Source organism: Anoplophora glabripennis, unplaced genomic scaffold (assembly GCF_000390285.2).
Source record: "Anoplophora glabripennis isolate ALB-LARVAE unplaced genomic scaffold, Agla_2.0 scaffold31, whole genome shotgun sequence".
NCBI lineage: Eukaryota > Metazoa > Arthropoda > Insecta > Coleoptera > Cerambycidae > Anoplophora > Anoplophora glabripennis.
In genome coordinates, this window is record NW_019416897.1 from 85,690 (window position 1) to 104,873 (window position 19,184).

Consider the following 19,184-nt stretch of genomic DNA (forward strand, 5'->3'; position numbering starts at 1 on the left):
TGTTCTGCAATCCATATCCAAATATGAAACGAAAATGAAAGTTTTACGTTAAAGAAAAATATGCTTCACTGGATAGGTGTTTCATTAACCCAACGATTATTAGGACGGCCACACACCCAACGATAAATCGTTCCGATTAGTTAAGGATCCCTACGATTTTTATCCATTCATCAAATAAATCTGCACAAATCAGATTAGTAAATTAGACGGATTAGTAAAAGCTCGCATATATCTGAACACTAAATGTCGATACAAACTTATAGACTTGTTCCAAGGTATACATATCCTCATAAAATTCTACTCCTTTAATCCTGTGTAGGAAAAAAATGGTGAGGATCAAAAATTTTTTTGTGAAATTGCATCAAAATATAGAAAAAATTGTTGAATGCTGCATAAACATGTATGTACTGGTTCTATGGCAATTTCAGCTAGATTTTTTATAATACGATCATTTTAAGTTCAAACTTTCTGAAATTTTTCAAATGGAACACTCTGTATTTTATTGTTCTATTTTATACACACTTCAACTTTTATTAAGTATATTCTACACTTAAAGTTGTTAATTTTTAAGATACCTATAGCAACATTTCTGGAAAACCCTAATTTTTATTATTTTCGGTCGCACGAAATGGCTTTGGAAAAAACTGTCACATTGTGTCAACTTGTCAGTTCATAATTTATCATTCCCTTTTGAGTTAATTTTATTAGTTAATATTTATTTGTGGTATTCTATAAAATAATAAAAATTAAGTTTTTTCAGAAATGTTGCTATATCTTAAAAACTAACAATTTTAGATATAGAAGATATTTAATAAAAATTGAAGTGGACCGATATGTGAATAAAATAGAAAAATAAAATACAGGGTGTTCCATTTGAAAAATTTTAGAAAATCGAGTTAAACTTTCTAAAAATGATCGTATTATAAAAAATGCCCTGTATAAAATATCGATAGTAGCTAATATAGGAGCCTTTGTCTAACATTTGCCTATAACTGTCTAAATTATTTTGTTCCAAGTGTTAGTAGCTGAAACTTAATACAACTTCTTCAAGGCCATGTTTTTCCAAAATACGAAGAATTTTTTACATAACTTGGCAACCCCGCACTAAAATGATAAACTGTTTATATCGCCATATATAGAATTTTCTCGGAAATCCATATGTGTAAAAATATATAGGCTGTTCAATTTAAAAAATTTAATATTGGCGTGTTCCGTTTTTACTCATCACCCTGTATGTATCAAATTAATTTTTTAGTCCTTGATTCTGTATAACTTTTGTATAAACTTTTTTTCTGTGTCATGAGTAACAAGGGAGTTATTTTACTACACTAATGGCCCACCCTGTATATTAATAGGATCCACTTTATTGTATAATCAATTAAACAGTTTTGCACATCAACACTATTTAAAGAATTGGAACCATTACTTGAAAACTGACACCGAATGTCGGAAATCCTTAAATGAAACTTACAAAGATGGATTGGACTTGATGACATGTCCACCTAGATCACTAGACCTGAATATGTTGCTCTTATTTATTTAAGATTATTTTGCAATACTAGTTGAGAATTTTCAAATTCCAAATAGAACACGACCATTTTTAGGGAAACATAGAACTTGTACTGACATGCAACGAACACAGTTGAACACCTTCTCTAATAGTTATTAAATCAAAATGTTTCACCTCTCATTATTTTATAATTTATCACTCTGTATGAAACAGATTCTTCCAAGTTATTCACTCAATTGCAACAAAGGGTATTTGCGTTGTCATTAACATTCGATTCTGTTACCATTAAAGACACACTCACTGTTAATTACATCATGATGCATGTCCATGAGAAAAATTGAGAAGAGGTCCCTAAGGTGTGATCAGGTGGGCGAGCGACAATGCCAGCTCCAAGACGCGCCCTTCAGTCATATAAGGACAACCCCGAACCACGGCGGAGCCCTACCCCATGCTCTTAATTTCGTACGTGTGTGTGTGTGAACAAGCCGTAACAATACCCATTGTTAGATATCAGAGATCGTTATCTTAAGTAATAACAGGTCTTCATTACCGAAAGTGATATTCTTCAACATGATAATCATCCAAAACTACACGGCCCTTAAAACTGCTTTAAGATATACTCAGGGTCATGTAAAATTGGTCAAATAATTTGGAAGATACCTGCAGCAGTTTATTTTTACTTGGTATGTAAGTAAGTCTAGAGACTAGGTAATAAAATTTGTTTCACGTGATTGATATTTCAGCCTTGCTAAATTTGTCATTAGTAGCGAGCGTTAAGTTAAATATGAAGGGGTATCAATGGGTATCAAATTTGGTCTCTCTGGTAGCTGCTGTTGTCAGTATGATAGTATAGGATGTTTCATTAAGAATGAGACGTAACTTTGAAGATTCCTGAGTTGGAGCAATTGACCCAAACAAGAAACGTTATTCCTTTCCATTGTTAAAAAAAATATATAGAAATTGGTAGAGAACGATAATTACAGGTTACTGGTGCAGTAATTATGATCTTAACTTGTATGTCTTTTAAAAAAGACAATTACAGTCTGCTTAATTTTGAGTAAAAATAGTTAACTAATGAAAGTGAAAGAATCCCAGCCTTTTCAAGATAAGGGCGAGTTGTTATTACATTGTATATTAAATAGAACCACTAACTTAACATATAAGATCGAAATTCGACGCAAATTAATTTAGAACACGGGGAATTATATTTTTTTTCAAAAACACTGCTATATCATTACGCTACAAATGAATCTAAACATGCCTACTGAACAACTCGCACAATTTTCTACACTCATATACAGGTTGTCCAAAAAGTCTTGAAACACCTGAATAATTTCCCAGGTAAATTATTTTTGTAGTAACTTTTGACGAGGTTTGATTTTGAACAGATGATATAAATCGACTTATTTTGATTCCTGGAGTCTGTAGTCCATTGTTATCCCAGCCGTTCTGAAGCACCCCGTATATCATAAATTATACAAAATTGTTCCTATGGCATCCCCCATTGTTAATAAAACAGCACATAAAGTAAAATCAATTCTAAAACCGTTTATCTAATTAAACATAATGTTTAGACAACAATATCTTAGGACAAATATGAGTATTCTTCTTGCCTACTGTCTATGACATTATACAAAGTATTTCGTGTGTAGGTAAGAAACAATAACTATCCTTAAAGATTTCTGTTCCCATTAGACGCCTAGGAATTCTGTCATAAACATTTGGTGCCAGTAGGTGTTAATTTCGTTACAATTTGGGGTCACAATTTAAAACATCATTGTGATATGGCGGAAAAAATTGACTATTAATTGAATTACAAGAAAATGATTAATAAGCATGTAGGTATGTATCAATTCGTAAACAATAGCAAGTATTATACGTTATAGTAATGAATACGAAATAGAAGCAGTTACTTAAGAATTTAAAAATACAGGGTGTAAGAAATGCGCTGTAATTTAAAGGGAAATAGAACTTCAAAAAAAAATAAATCTACTTTTCCCGTTAATTATTTATCAGTTTTTCATTTTTCATTTTTTAGAAATGTCATAATTTTTTACTGAAGCTTTTCCGATTCATTGTAGATATTAGCAACAAAAAACAAGTAATTAAACGTAAATTTCCAAAACCTTAATTGTATTTCAATATAAAAATACATGAGTAAATGCACAGAAGAACGTGTTCACATACCGCATTGCTGTAAACTTGTTACATATGAATAAATAAATAATTTTTAAATACCTATCTGTTTACGGTTTCATAATAATGTGGAGAACGAGCCTTCCCAGAACCACGGTGCCACTGCCCACGCTCTTAATATTAAAACAAATTTTAACAGGATTTTTATGGAGACAAACTAATTACCGACATTAATTATGAGTGTCCTACGAGCTTTCTTTCTCGTTTGCCAAGAGACCGAGCTGAAAGTAGCTTTACAAGATTTGATGAAATTTCAGTCCAAATCGATAACCACAAAATTGTTATACAGGGTGTTAGGAGTTTGACTGCCTTAATTTTAACAGACGATAGAATACATTAAAATAAAAAAAACTTATATGCCATGGAACTCAACCATTTCCGGGAAAAAAATTATCAAAATCTTCAACTTGATGTACAAAAGTTCGATTTTTTTTCTGATCGAGACTTCTCGAAGCGAGAATTCCCGGGAAATCTGGCCTTACTCGAGACGAGAAAAAAGTGTCGAGAAATCGAGAAATCAGCTTTTTGAGTCAACTGGTAAAAGATTGCCAAATCTTAAACATTTATATAAAGCTTTAATGACGATAAAGCCAACATAGACAGAAAATGAACTGGTTTTCTCATTATCTTGAAACCGATTGTTAGATAATGCTATTAATGCGCTTGTATTTTTAAAAGCACATTTCATTAAAAATACTTAGAGACAAATAGCTGAGCGGTTGAAGGATTTCTCACTAGCTCGTGATTTATTTATTTTAAGTTTATAAGGCTAATAAGCTAGTCTACTTTGATGATTCTCATTTTTTTATGTACAAAAACTGTGTAGAAATTTTATGTTGATTCTGAAAATATTTAGTTCCTGTTCATTTAGTTGATTGCAGATTTTACTTTTGTTTTGTTAATTAAAAGATTGTGATTATAAGTAATAATAATTAATAGGAAGAACGCTTCTGTATCTTTAAATTAAAGTTTGTTTTTTAAAGATTTCTTCGGTTAGAAAGTTAGATTCCTTATCTATTATTTGTTTAATTAAATGACTGTGTGAATGATTATTATTAATTATTGGAGGGAAGCTAAGATTCAAAAACATTTAAATAAAATTATATTGAAAATGTTTAATAAAGAGACAATTTAAAGGTTTTCAAGAAGATACTCAAAGTTTAATTTGGTTTTGTTAGTAGAAGTAGAAACATTTGGAAGTAATTAACGATAAAAACTGAATAAGTAGATAATACATGTTGATTGTTAAGAATATTAGCGTGTTTTTATTTCACACTGCAATACAAAAATTATGACTTTTTTAAGTTTTACAAATTTCTCGAAAATTCGGGAATTCCCGGGAATTTCTAGTCGAGAATTCTCGAATCCCGAGAAAAAAAATAAGCCGAGAAATCAGAAACCCTAATTGACATAACTGCGTGCAAAGAGTACCATAAAATATTTTAATTAATTTATTTAAAAACTGGAAAACAATTCATGAAGTCTTGAAATTTACTAACTGTTCCACAATACTGTTGTGTAACTGATTACATTTTTTCCATAAGACAAGTCTGCCGCATGTACACGTGTGTGCATCAGCAGGTTAAGCGCTGTTGTCACATTGTGATGAAACTCCCCAATATTAATACTCGCTGTATTTTGAAAACTGTTAATGTTACGCTCCTGTAATATACAACTTTTTTGTTAATTTATGATTACTCTATTTCATGCTAAAGTAATGGCAGTCAAACTTCTTACATCCTGTATAGAATCGTTTAAGCTGGTGTTTAACGCAGAAATTGGATGTTTTTGAGTAAATTGGCAAGAGCTGCAAATGACTAAGAACAAATTAAAAAAAAATAGTACCGCACACTTGTGCAACTTGTTGATTTTCGAATATGAGCTATTCTTGATAAAATGTTTTCAAATATGTGATAAAACATACAGGGTGTTCAAATAAATCAAAAGTGTAAAATTTTCCTTAAGTAAAGTGCTTTTGTTTCCTGTTTTTGTCAGATTTGTTTGAAAACTCAAGAAATGTTTAAATACGGGGTTTGGTTAAGCAAGAACAATAACACAGGCACACAATTTTCTTTTTCATATATTTTTTAATAGAATATTATATTCCCCTGTATCTTGACTCGCTAAAGATGATGAAACCGTCAGAAATGCTCCATCATTATCAGGATTTTTCTTTAACCTCAAAAGACAACTCAAAATCAGTGGAAATCTCGATTTTTTGTTAAAGTAGTTACGATTTTGTACCTAAAAATTTTTACCACAAATATTTATTATGAGCTAACACCTTAATCATCGTTCCTTTGCCGCTTTCAAATGCTTCGAGCCTGAAGTGTGTTCCAGACCTACTAAGATCCCTTCCCATACAAGAAAATATGCGCTGAAATTGCAAGAACACCTCCTAACGACTTCGAGGAAAGCTAACACCCAGCGTTATGGGTCAACACGTATCGGCCACAATAATATAATATAAAAATCCACCATCACATTGTTGGGTCTAGCGTTCGATGTGTATGCAGTCTGTAGTTGTAGTTATAATAGTACATAAATGCTCGTCAGAATGGCCGCTGTCCCACTTGAGATCTTTACTAGGTAATAATGGATGTTACATGGTCTGAGACTGGTTTATTGTGAGAGTTACAGGGAATGTTTTTTGAATAATTTCGTGTAATGCCGATGGAAGAAAATTTATAGCTCTTGGCGCGGCTGAATTCCTGTTTGGGGTATAAAATCACAGAAATGGATCCAACATGACATTCGATTGGAAGTATTAGCATAAACTAATCAAATTTGAAGACGAAACTTGTGTATTCAAAGCACATTCGCTCTCAAGGGCTAAGAATCCAATGCCATCAATATTAATGACCATTTTTTATTATTTCTTTATATTCTTGTGCTATTTTGGTGAGATATAATATCCAAAGGGCATTACATTTTAAATAGTCACCAGCAAAATAAAACAATTAAGCAAACTTAGAACCTAGCATTAAGAGATGACGACAACGAATCTGGATGTCATCATGAACCATCTCCGAAGCTGTTCCTATTCGACTTTGCATTAGTTGAATGTTTCAACTCCTTCAGCTGTAGACTGCGTGTAACTCTTTAGTTTTTTTTTACGTATTTTTGTTTAATTAAAGTATAAGAAAACACCGCGTGTTCGTACAATAAATCCAACGTGTGGACGTGGAAGATTTCGCATGCAATTAAGAATTTTTGACGAAATCCGAACCCGTCGGCCGCCATACGTATAAAATATGCCGTGAGGATGATAATGATACTTTAATAAATCTCACGAGGCAAAAAGAAGACGTCGCAAGGTAAAACGTATGCAAATCCCGAGGCATTTAGCGTATCAGATAAGGCGTTTACTGGAAAATTTATATAATCTCTGACAAAAAGGCTGTGCATGCTTGTCAAAGCCGTTTATTCTCTGCACTGGCTGTTACGACGGACCTGATTAAGATATGATATCTTGAACTTAATGGAGGTACGATATTTAATTATAATACCTGTGTATACAATGACTGATATTTAAAACGAATGTGTGTGATATTTTCGATGAAGACAAGTTCCGCATATGACACAAGGAGTTATTGTTTTAAGAACTTTAACGTAAATGGTTGTCTATCAATTTAGCAATCATAATTTGACTGAGCAAAAAGTATTTGCTTGTTGCTTTTTTAAAGCAAATCAATTTGCTTACAAAATAAAAACATGAAGCTGAAATCAAGTCAGGATCGTTCCAGGAAAAGTAGAAATCCCTGTGATCCAAACGTACCTGAAAATCTACAATGGAATTTTGGCTGAGCTCTCATGACTTGCGATTGATCGTCGACCCTGGTCATCCTCAGATCATTGACCAGCACCAAGTGCTTGAGCTTTACGCATTGTACGATTCTTAGCCATCATTGCTGATACGTTTTGTACAGTGTATTGCATGTAATCAAACCAATATTATACAGGGTGTTTTTTAATAACGTTCTAATATTTAAGGAGGTTATTCTTGGGTCCATTTTAAGAAAAAAACTTCATATGAACATTTGTCTTAAAAGTCTTAACTTTTGAACTATAGGGTGTTCAAGTCTTATGAAAAAACATTTTTTTATGATGACTGGTATTACTCTAGATATTTTTTCAAATTTGGTACACGCCTTCTATTCATCGAGATGCATTTTCTGATGTACAAACAATTTTATTATTTTTGCCAGTGGCGTCTGTACAGGTTTTGTAATGAATATTTTTGAAGAAAAATATGTTACGCCACTGCTTTTTCTTAAAGTAAAAATCAATTTCGAAATCCTCATTCCTTTCTAAAATTCACTTACGAGAAAAAAAAGATTTATGTAACTTTGAACTATAATTTATTTAAAATAATAACTTTTAAACATTGAAACTATGAAATTGCAGTAATTTGGAATGATAAAAGAAAATTACGCTGAACGCACAAAGAAATAAATTATATCAGATGATGAAATGTCCACCTCCTGCAAATATGCATGGACTCACGTACTCTTTGGAAAATGCCGGGAGTGGCTCTAATAGTTTCGCAACAAACTCTGATGCGATTTCTCAACTGCTTTTCAAGATGAATTGGTGTGCTGTAAACCAATGTTTTGGTTTACAGTAAATGTAATGCTCCTCAATGGACCTCAATGCTTTTACAATGTAAAAGCATTGAGGTCCGGGGACCTAGGTGGCCATGACTGTGGTCCGCCGCGACCTGTTCAGCGATTATTGTAATTTTGGTTTAAATATTCGCGCGTCAGAGCACAGAAATGCGCTGGTGCTCCGTCGTGCATAAACCATAGTCGATTTCTTACTAAAATGGGAACAACCTCCCACAATCCTGGCAATTCTTCTTCGAGAAAATGCCGGTAATTATGTCCATTTAGCTTCTCATGAAGAAAATAGGGTCCAATTAAATAATCACGGGATTCCAAGATTGCATGTGGGTTTTCTTCAGCCCAAATGTGATTGTTGTGGAAGTTTTGGATGGCGTTTCTGGAAAAGTTGCCTTCATCGGTGAATAAAATTTCAGTGTCAAATAATGGATAATTCACTTAATGAAGAAACCATTGGCAAAAGTTTATCCGTAATGGAAAGTCGCGAGGTAGTAAAGCTTGAACCCGTTAGATATGGTAGGGATATAATAAAAAATCATGGGGAATTTTCCAAATAAAAATATGTGAGACAATCAAATTTTTCCCAATTTTTCTTGTATTTAATGCTGGATCTTCCTCAATTGAATTCAAAACCGCTATCTCAATTTCTGGAGTTCTTACAGTACGGTATACTCCTTTTAGATGATTATCTGGTTTATAACTTCCCTTTTCGCACAATCTTCTATGAATGTTTGAAAGTGTTCGCGCATGTGAAATTTGGAAAGCGGTCTTCCTACAACCGCCTGGCTTCCAGTGCGTTACCATCAGCAAGCCCATACACGTAGTGCATGTCTGCAAACTCAGAATTCGTATATTGGACCATGTTTTTTAAATAATATTTTTAATGTTAATGACTTAAATACGTGACAACTAGACTGGGAAGACAACTGTTAAAACTGTTTATGTTTGCAAGACAACATATGCTTTTTACCTACTAGATCGTTTTCAATTCTTTCATAACAACGTACAAATGAATGAATTTTATTTTTTTATGCGAAAACCGTACGTTAAACGAAAAAAATGCAAGACACCACATTTGCTCAGAAGGGAATGATAATTTCAAAAATGATTTTTACTTTAAGAAAAAGCAGTGGCGTAACATATTTTTCTTCAAAAATGTTCAATACAAAACCTGTACAGACGCCACTGGCAAAAATAATAAAATTGTTTGTATATCAGAAAATGCATCTCGATGAATAGAAGCCGTGTAACAAATTTGAAAAAATATCGAGGGTAATACCAAAGTTATCATAAAAAAATGTTTTTTCATAAAACTTTAGCACCCTGTAGTTCAAAAGTTAAGACTTTTAGGACATATATTCATATGAAGTTTTTTTTCTTTAAGAATAAACTACTTAAATATTAACACGTTATTAAGAAACACCCTGTATGTATGTATGTATGTATGTTTGTCGAAGGGTGGTTGAATTGTTTTTCCACCGCGGCACTTAGGCCTTATTAGGCCCCTTGTACTTCATTACTCGTGTACTTTTCTTCAAACCATTCTATTTACTACACGGGTGGCTTGATGGCAAAGTCTCGTACAGTTTATGTATCATAGCATGGTCTTGAGTTACAGAGATTTTCTTTACTCTGTTCTCATTACCATTTATCGGCTACCACACGCGTGCGGAAAATGTTGCGCGACCCAGGTCTCTGGTAGGCTGCCACAGCCACGTCCTCGAACCTGCCTTAGGTCACCCATCCAAATTCCAGCCTGCGCTCGTGATGCTTGCCTTGGCAAATCGAAATCCGCCGGCCAAGACATCCGGCTAGGTGGTCCCAAGAACAATACAAATTATAAAAGTACAAAAACAGTTTTACGAACATCATTAGAAAGTAACAAGGGGTGGGCCAAACACTTTATCTGACTAAAATTGCCACTAGACACAAAAAAAATCGACATCAAAAAATTGTATTTTTACATATAAAATTTTGGAGTGTTCGCAGAAGAATGCACAAATAACTGCACTCATTCCTATCACCTTTTGTGTGGCTACCGCCAATTGCAGGCATAGATCTACCGGAGAAACGTCGTCCGGTGACAAAACGGCACCAATTAAACGGATCACAGCCACTCGATGGGCGCCGAATCTGACAAGTCCGTTTTGTTTGGAGCTCGCCCTTTTTGATGCGGAGATGCCAAATTACGCGGCACAGATGGGTATCGCCAGCTTGTTAACTAAATTGCCTCACTTTGCCGCGATACCGATGTTAGATAGCGATAAGGTAAATTAATAGTTCTTCTTCGAGGCGACTCCGCAGCAGATAAAAATTCGGCTGCTATAAATAAAAGGGGAGATCTGATAGGGGTGCGAAATGTTTTTAACTTGAACTTTAATTACTGGGCTTTCAGCTACTTCAACGGTGGAATAATGAGGTTTTTAATGAATTTTGAACCCTCGTGTTTCTAGCGTGCTTGGGGTTTCGTTCTTGTAAGGGGAAGGGGAAATTCGTGAAGGGTGCACATGCTATGATTTAATCGTCTTAATAAATTTTAACGTGGCCCTTCGGTCTGTTTGTCTCCAAGCAGTTAGTTTTTCTTTGTGGTTAATTTTAATTAAAAAATATAGTAGGGTCGCTAAAATTCGACTAACAGAAACATTTTTTTTCCAAACATTTTTCAATTTACGTCTGTCAGTTATTAATAACAATTAATGGTAGCATTGTTAACTGTGAACGAGGCAATTAACTGGAAATTATGTCAAAAGTGGGTGTCGATATATGGGCAACTCGGGAACGGAACACCTCTGCGAGAGTTTGCTGAACCCTGCAGACGAGATAGCGGTGTTTAATTTGCAATATTTATAGTAAGACCGTTCGGTCCGATGGAGGCCCCGACATTTATCAACCGAGGTATTGTTTTCGTCGGAAGCGCAAGACTTTAATGCGCCTTTAACCGAACTTAACGTAATTTTATTATTTAGGTTCTCGTCTCGACCCATATAGATGGTAATGTTTATACCGAGGTATTTCTCGTAGACCAGCAGCCTACCCCCGAAAGCAGAGCTTTGGAAGATCTGTTATTAAAGAAGTAGAACATAGTAAAAGTGAATTGTTTGAAGTCACGGATATAGCACCGGAAGAACTTAATGAAAATAATCTGTAGTGCCCGAAACATCTAAGAAAGTACTCAAATAGAGCATTGAGTCTGTCACTCAAACAGTCGCCGATCGATTTCGATTTTCAATAATCTTTTAAATGTCGCCGGAGCTTTCTACCGAGACGAAAACCGCTTCAGATAAATCCGGCCACAGTAGACGACGCCCACAGAGCCCGATATTCGCAGAGCGACCACAGAATACCGCAGCGATTCATCGTAAAAATCAATATTAATAAATATTTTGACCTGAAAATCTACAATGGGAATTTGGCTGAACTTGTAAGCCTTGCGATTGAACGTCTACCCTGGTCTTCCTCAGATCATTAACCAGGACCAAGTGCCTGAGCCTTACGCATTGCACCATTCTTAGCTTTCATTGCTGATGCGTTTTATACAGTCTGTTGCATGTAATCAAACCAGTGTTTATATGCAATACAAAACTGATACGAGCTCAGAATTGCACATCAGCGTTCTGTTCTTAGCGAACCACTAAGATGGTCCTTCGGTGTCGAGCCGTTGGCCTATCGGTGCCGGTTAATGTTTATTCTCAGGTATTTAAAAGTTCCAGCTACCCATGGAGATATTGTGTCGTAAATTAAAATGAACTGCAAAATCATTATGCAGCGGGTGGTTTCTTATTTGCGCTCCGTTCTCACGCACTCACCACTGTCTGCACCTCGATGCCTATCTATTTTTAATTCCCCAAACGGCTCGAGTGATGTGTTTATGATTGGACTGGTTCAACACCGATATGCCCTCTTGGCGTGTGTTCGTGTGGAATCCGAAGATTTGGCTTTTAGATGTTACGATTTCCTATGTTCATGAACCAAGGGAAGACAGAATAAATCCATTCAAAATTGTAATTAGATATTATTATATTGTCTATGCTATTTCCACATAAAAAATGATTGAAAAGGACGCAGGAGGGCCATTTTTTTCTTAGTTATTTTTAATTGAACATTATTAGATAAATTTCTTTCTTAAAAAATATATACAGTGTGACCCATTTGTATTTAACCTACCCTGTAAAAATTTTATTTATTGTGTGACTTTAACTGGTTTTTATTTTAAGATGTAGAGCTTGATGAAGTGTGCTTTGTGAAGGAAAATGAGCGCGATTCCACAAAATCCAAGGTGTACTACGTTTTTAGGAGTAAAATTCTAATATTTAATATTAAGGATTTTTTGAGAAAAAATATATTGAAATACTGCAATAGAATTTAATACTAGACACCCAGACAGACGAGTAAGTTGGAGTAGTGTACAGTATAGTAATAAAGTTTTCAATGAAATAGGCTGTCTTTCAAAAAATTTACTTAAAACTAGACATAATGGACCTCGTAGAATTTTGGGAAACAATAACCAAATTTTATAAATATTTTAATAATAATCCCCGGACTAGTATTAGAGTGGCTAGCGTAAATCTCAATATCCCTGAGAAAGTATCAGAAGGTGCCTGGTAAAAAATAAAATTAAAGCTTTTAAACCAAAATTTGTCCATACTTTGGAATTGGGAGATGAAGAAAGACGTTTGGAGTATTGTTATTGGCTATAGGAGAATACTTAAATAATTCTAAATTTGTAATAGTTATTTATTATACATATAAGTGTTTTAAGTAGCATTTTATCCACGCAAGAATGTTTAATATTCTTAAGTGGATAAAAGGCAATTCAAAGACGAATGAAATACAACGTTTTATCCACAGTCACATCACAATCATACTTGTGGAGTCAGAATTATTGGAATTTAATAAAAAAATATTCGCACAATTTGATATATCTTACTAGTACTCAATGAAACATGGTATGCTTTGGTGGTACGTTATTAACAATTTAATAAACTGTGGCTGTATTCAAAGAATCTCAAGAAGCAATTTTCCATTTATTGCCAGCTAAATCCAGGGAACATTACGAAAAAGTGTGTGCCGAATTTAACGAATGGAAGGAAAAACGGAGAGTAGTGAAAATAAATGAAGAAGTCATGCTATCGTATTTTTTAAATTTGAAGAAAAAATGTAAATAAATTAAATTTGATTTATTATAGATTTACTATTTTTTCATTATTCTACTAGTGAAATAAAGTTACTTTATTCCACTAGTGGATAAAGTATCACTTTAGTCGGTTCATATGTGTGGATAGAAGTCCGATTAGAAGGTGATTGTGGATAAATGATATTATTCTGTGAACTTGTATCCTTGCTGGCTGCAGATTCTAAAAACTGAAAAGTAATAATAGAATAAACATCATATGATATCTCTAGCTCTGGAAACAGACAAAAGCAAACAAATTTAAACTGTCAAAGCCACTAAGATGAAGTTAAAAAAGTTCAGAAGACAAAAGCAGTGGATTTTGCAAACGTTATCGTTGTTTTAAAGTGCGCGATGTTAAGTGATGTGTTTTTGTATTTTTTAATTGTCTGCATTTTTCAGAGTTAGATTTTTTGGATAGGCAAAACTGTGTTCATAAAAATAACCCTTGACTGATCCATTTGACCCAAGGGTTTATTTAACTAATTTTTTTTAATTTTTTTGCAGGTGGCAAAATACTCAAAAAATAAAGAAAAGAAAAAAAAAACGAAAACTGTACAACAAATAAATGACTTCAAACAATATGTATGATCTATTTACAAAAACCTCTGGAGGTTTTATAACCAGAATAAATCATAAAATAATGTTAGGCCCAAACAGTAACACATTTCTAAAAAGTCAGTTGTAAATAATGAACATAGAATCTGTAAGAAAAGCCGGGACGCGTAGTAATTTATTTATTAGTTCTCGGAACGGATGGGCCAAAAAGTAAAATATTTCAGTCAACACTAAATATCGAAAGTTAAGGGCTCTCAAGTAGGTTTAGCGTCGTCCTTCGGAGAAATTTAGCAATATTTTTTGAACAAGTTCACTCAGAGTCGGGGCCATGTGACAGTCATCTGTCGCGTCCCGGAGGCGCCAACCTATGCTGGGATAGAACAAAGAAATCGATATTTTTAATAACACGCGAAACCACGAGAAGAGCGTAGAGGCTCCAAATTAGAATTAAATCAAATTGTTAAATTGAAATAATTGGAAAGGAAAGTAATAGATCAAATAGCTGGTTTTTAGGCGGATTTTCCAAGCTATTAAGAATATATTAAATGAGATTGACTAATCCGTCCCGTATTGCTACACGGAGTCACTAGAGGAAGGCTAGGGTTACTTGTAAGTTCAGTTAGTGACAGAATTATTCATATAAATGTAAGTCCAGTCAATTAGGTAATTATTAACATGGCATAGTTATGCCAAAGCGTCCCGATATTCAGGGTCCCCGCCAATAAAATAAGAACAGAAATTTCTAGACTCAAGAAATGGTCGTGTCGAATTCAGGAGATATCTCCGAAGAAAGCAGTTTTTTCTTAGGTTCCACATTCAGCAGTCGATTTAGTTTTAGAGTCTCGGGTTTATTTAACAATGGATAGAGTAATTCCAAATTTTGCTATGTATCGCGCATTTCCTAAATCTCGGTACGCTGTCGCGTGTAAATAAATTAATTAATAATGTTGTTCGAGCCGTTGTGTCGTTATTTTGTTTGTTTCTTTCGTTTATTTTTATTAAAACCCTTCCTGGAAGTTTTGGTGTTTCTTTTGTTTCTCTCAACTTCAGTGTCACCCTTTATAGCCAGCCACTGGATTACATTCTGCGTAAGCAATAAAGGGTAAGTGCCTGAAATTCATTCTCTGAACATACAGCATTTCTAAGTTCCCACGTATTAATTAAAGTATAATGATAATTATAAACTCCCTTTCGAGAATTGAATAGTAAACTCTTTTGAAATCCAGACTCGTTATGATACTGGTCATAACGATATATAGATAGATAAAGAAATAACCCCTCAGGTTACAAATCGTAGGGTATAGTCTTTCAGATATCAATTGAAAAACCAAGAGGATGACAGTATGTACCAGATTCGGTAGCTGACGCAGAAACTCGGCATTGAAATATTTGAGAAACTTGTTCCCATATTTATTTAGCCATACCCATATACAGGTCTGGTTGAACTAAACATGGAGGTGGTGGAAATGTATACAACCAGTTGAAGAATGCGAGCGCGGGCAAACGAAATACAAATACAGTTGCATTGGGCCACTGGGCAATAAATCTCAGCCGTTCACAAGTGGTCGACAAATTGCCCAGCAGTGCAGTGCAGCAATGCGGAATTTGGTGTGATTCAAGTAATTTTAATTTATTATAGGCACCTAGGGACATATGTCCATTTGGCCAAATGGAATTAATAGAAATTTTCTGCAATTATATACGAATTATTATATTTTTTTAACTTTATCAGAAAACTTTTTTAGGGACGCTTATGAAACTCATTGCCAGGCGTTTTTTTACATGTTCAACTGACTTCGGAAAGACTATACAGTTTCCAATTCACTTTCGTTTATAATGTATCTATTTCGCCGACCACTAGTTAATGTAGACCGCTACACATGGCAGTTCATTTGTCCCCTACAAAAACAGATGAAGATACAGTCCGGTAATATAATTTCATTAAAATTCCAGCCGACCGAGACGCGCCACTATCGCCCGATCCAATTAAATTCCCCAGTACGGGCGTAGTAGGTACTTGAAATCGAACCGATAAAAGAGGAACAAAAGCAGTCCGTACCCATGTGTCATACGTTTATAAATTACTGTGGCTTAATCGCGGCCCGTTTGTGACAAAGCCACAGCAGCGATCGCCGGCACGGGCTCGTCATCGTCCCTCTGTGGGCACCGCATTACCATATCTAATCAACGAGGAGTCGCGGGCTCCGTGCGAGAGCCATCGCGGGCATTGTGCCGCTGTCGTTGCCGTAATTTACAAGCTGTCTGCGGCAAGAATCGGATTTAATATCGCCAATAAAAGCGTGCGTCTTTTATATCTCATTACGGCCGCTCGTTCTGCCTGCTTTCAATGAGGTGGTGGATCGCGAACGCCCTATTCACCATTTGTATGGAAATGACCGGAAAACTATTAACGCTATGTTATAGACTTGTTAAATTTTCAACTGATTTTATTATTCTCTGTATAATTGCGTAATAATTTAATTCATATGAACATAACAAAAAGGAACAGCAAACTTTATAATTAACGGGTAGAGGCAAGTTTTGATACAATCAATTGTCGCGGAACGCTAGCCGTGGTTTCATTTTCGTATGACGACAAAGCCCCACGTTGGGCGCCATGTCGCGATTGTGTTTGGCTTGCTTTAGGGATGGTAGCTTCCTGGAATAGTCCCGCCTTTTGAGACCGGCCAGCTTATCCCCTGAGCATCATCAACGGGCTCGATAGCCGTTCGATGGGATGTGAAGGACCGGGTAGCCCAGGGTCCCTCTACACCTCCGATGCTAGCGCGCGGGGCGTTAGTAGATTCAAAACATGGGCGAAATGTGAAGTAATATTTTAATATGTCTTGTCGTCTTGTGGCAAAAGATTTTCTCCAGTCAAGAAGAAGTTATGCTCTAGTGACCTCAGTTCCAAATAAAGGAGACCTCAAGACTTTGTCTGATTTACGTCATATCAGTATTATTAGGATTAAAATTAATTAAAAATTAATAATTGAATTGAAATTGATAACACAGACCCACAAACAGAAATAGAAACGTCGTTTTTCCGAAACTAGTTGACCTTTATGTTTTTGGGACCGCTGATCACGATTCAGGTGTCCATATGACCCCATCACGTCTAGATCAAGGTCAAGTGAAAGTCAAACACATTAACTGGAATGATACAATTTTTTTTATCACATTCAACTGTTGAATATTTCTCCCGCAAGAGCATGGGATTTGACAATAGTCATTCCCCAGGTCAATCCGAGGCCTTGATTCATTACTACCATAATATGTTGTAAGAAGGGACATCGATATCTTGCTTCCTAGACGAGATATCAGCCGGGATACCAAAAACGAGATGACCTGCAAATACCCTTCACAGGTTGGTTCGACCAACAGGTCGAAGCGTATTCGGACGTAAAATTTTCCGCTTTCTCAAAATCCGGGGTCAAAAAATTGTATCATTCGAGTATGTTTGACCTTCAGTTGACCTTGATCTAGACTTAATGGGGTCATTTGGATACCGGGATCGTGATCAGCGACCCCAAAAATAGAGTGCTCAATTAGTCTGGGAAAAAGGACGTTTCGATTTCTGTTTGTGGGCCTGCGCAATTGAAACTGGAAAAATTAAGGCCCAAATGCATTTTACAGATACACACGATCCTAAATATCAAGTAGAGTATCTACACCTCTAAAAAAATCTGGTTACACTGCGCACTGGCCGCTTGGTAGAGACCTGGTGAAACCATTCTTTTTTGTACAGATGTGAGAATAGTCTGTCAGCACCTTTAAGTCATATTATGCCCAAATCTATGAGTATCACCTGATGACTGGAACATCGCATCTGTTACAACCAGTACAAAAAGACATTATTTGTAGAATATTGTCATATGTAGTAACAGGCATTTTTTTTGTGGCGCTGTGGTATGGTGTCAAACAACACAACAGACCACAGTGAGGGAAAAATTGAATAGAATCCAGAGACTGGCTTGTTTGGATATAACGGGGGAGATGGTATCGATCCCGATAGCATCGCTAGAAGTCATGCTAAATTTACAACCGCGGCATATACTTGTGGAAAGAGAAGCGTAACTAGCAGCATACCGACTCAGGAACTCTCAAGATTATGGACACATCTATGTTGGAAACAATTCTTGGGATGGTACCTGACAAGATGGTTCCAAGGTTTCACTTCCATTTGAGACTCGAATATCAAAGCAAATGTGAGGAAAAGTTTGGTACCCTGGAAAGATGGAACCTGGTTGGTTTACGGATGACTCCGAAAGTAGGAATATATGGACTCAGATCCAGATCGAATGCAAGCTACAGTCTGGCGAGGTTTACCACTGTATTTCAAGCAGAAATTTTCGCGATAATGGTGTGTTTAGCAGAAATCATTGATCAGTGTGGTCAGAGGGGCTTTAGGCAAATGGACTAAGACAGAACACAGAAAATACTGTGCTTCACAGACACGGCAAAGGCTAAGGAACTTAGGGAGTATCCTTTGAAGGGAAGAACCAATAAGTTGCAGAGCTTGAATAAAATTCGACTCAGGAGTGTGATGGGACTTATAACGGGACACTGTCACTTCAGGAAACATAAAGTTTGTAGACTAGATCGCTTTCCTATGTCGCTCATCTAATCATCTTCTTTGACTTTATAAATTACTTTGATCTCATTAATAGTTGATTACTGGATCCTAAATGCTGTGTGATGCATATGCTCAAAGGCAACCCTACATTAAATTATACAGTTGAAGGTCATATGGCAAATGCTGTGCCATGGTATAACAACCTAGGCACTACCATTACAGAGTGGTTGTCGTGGAGTGCCCATGTATCCAAAATTGTAAGAATATATATAAAATTAAAGAAGATACATTGTCACACCCCTACGAGACAGTATTTCTTGCTGAATCGTATGTTTGACATTTCGATCAATTCCTTCAGTTCTAGACTTGATTATTACCTAAATTTGGTCCATATTTTTAGTGCAATAACCTTCGGCTTCCATTCTAGCTACCAATGTGATAATAATAATAAATACAAAATCGCGAACACCTTGGACACTATAATATCTTACTTTTTTCTCAGTCGGGCTTCCTTCCTCTTCACAGCTGCTCTACACCTTCAATGTAAATATC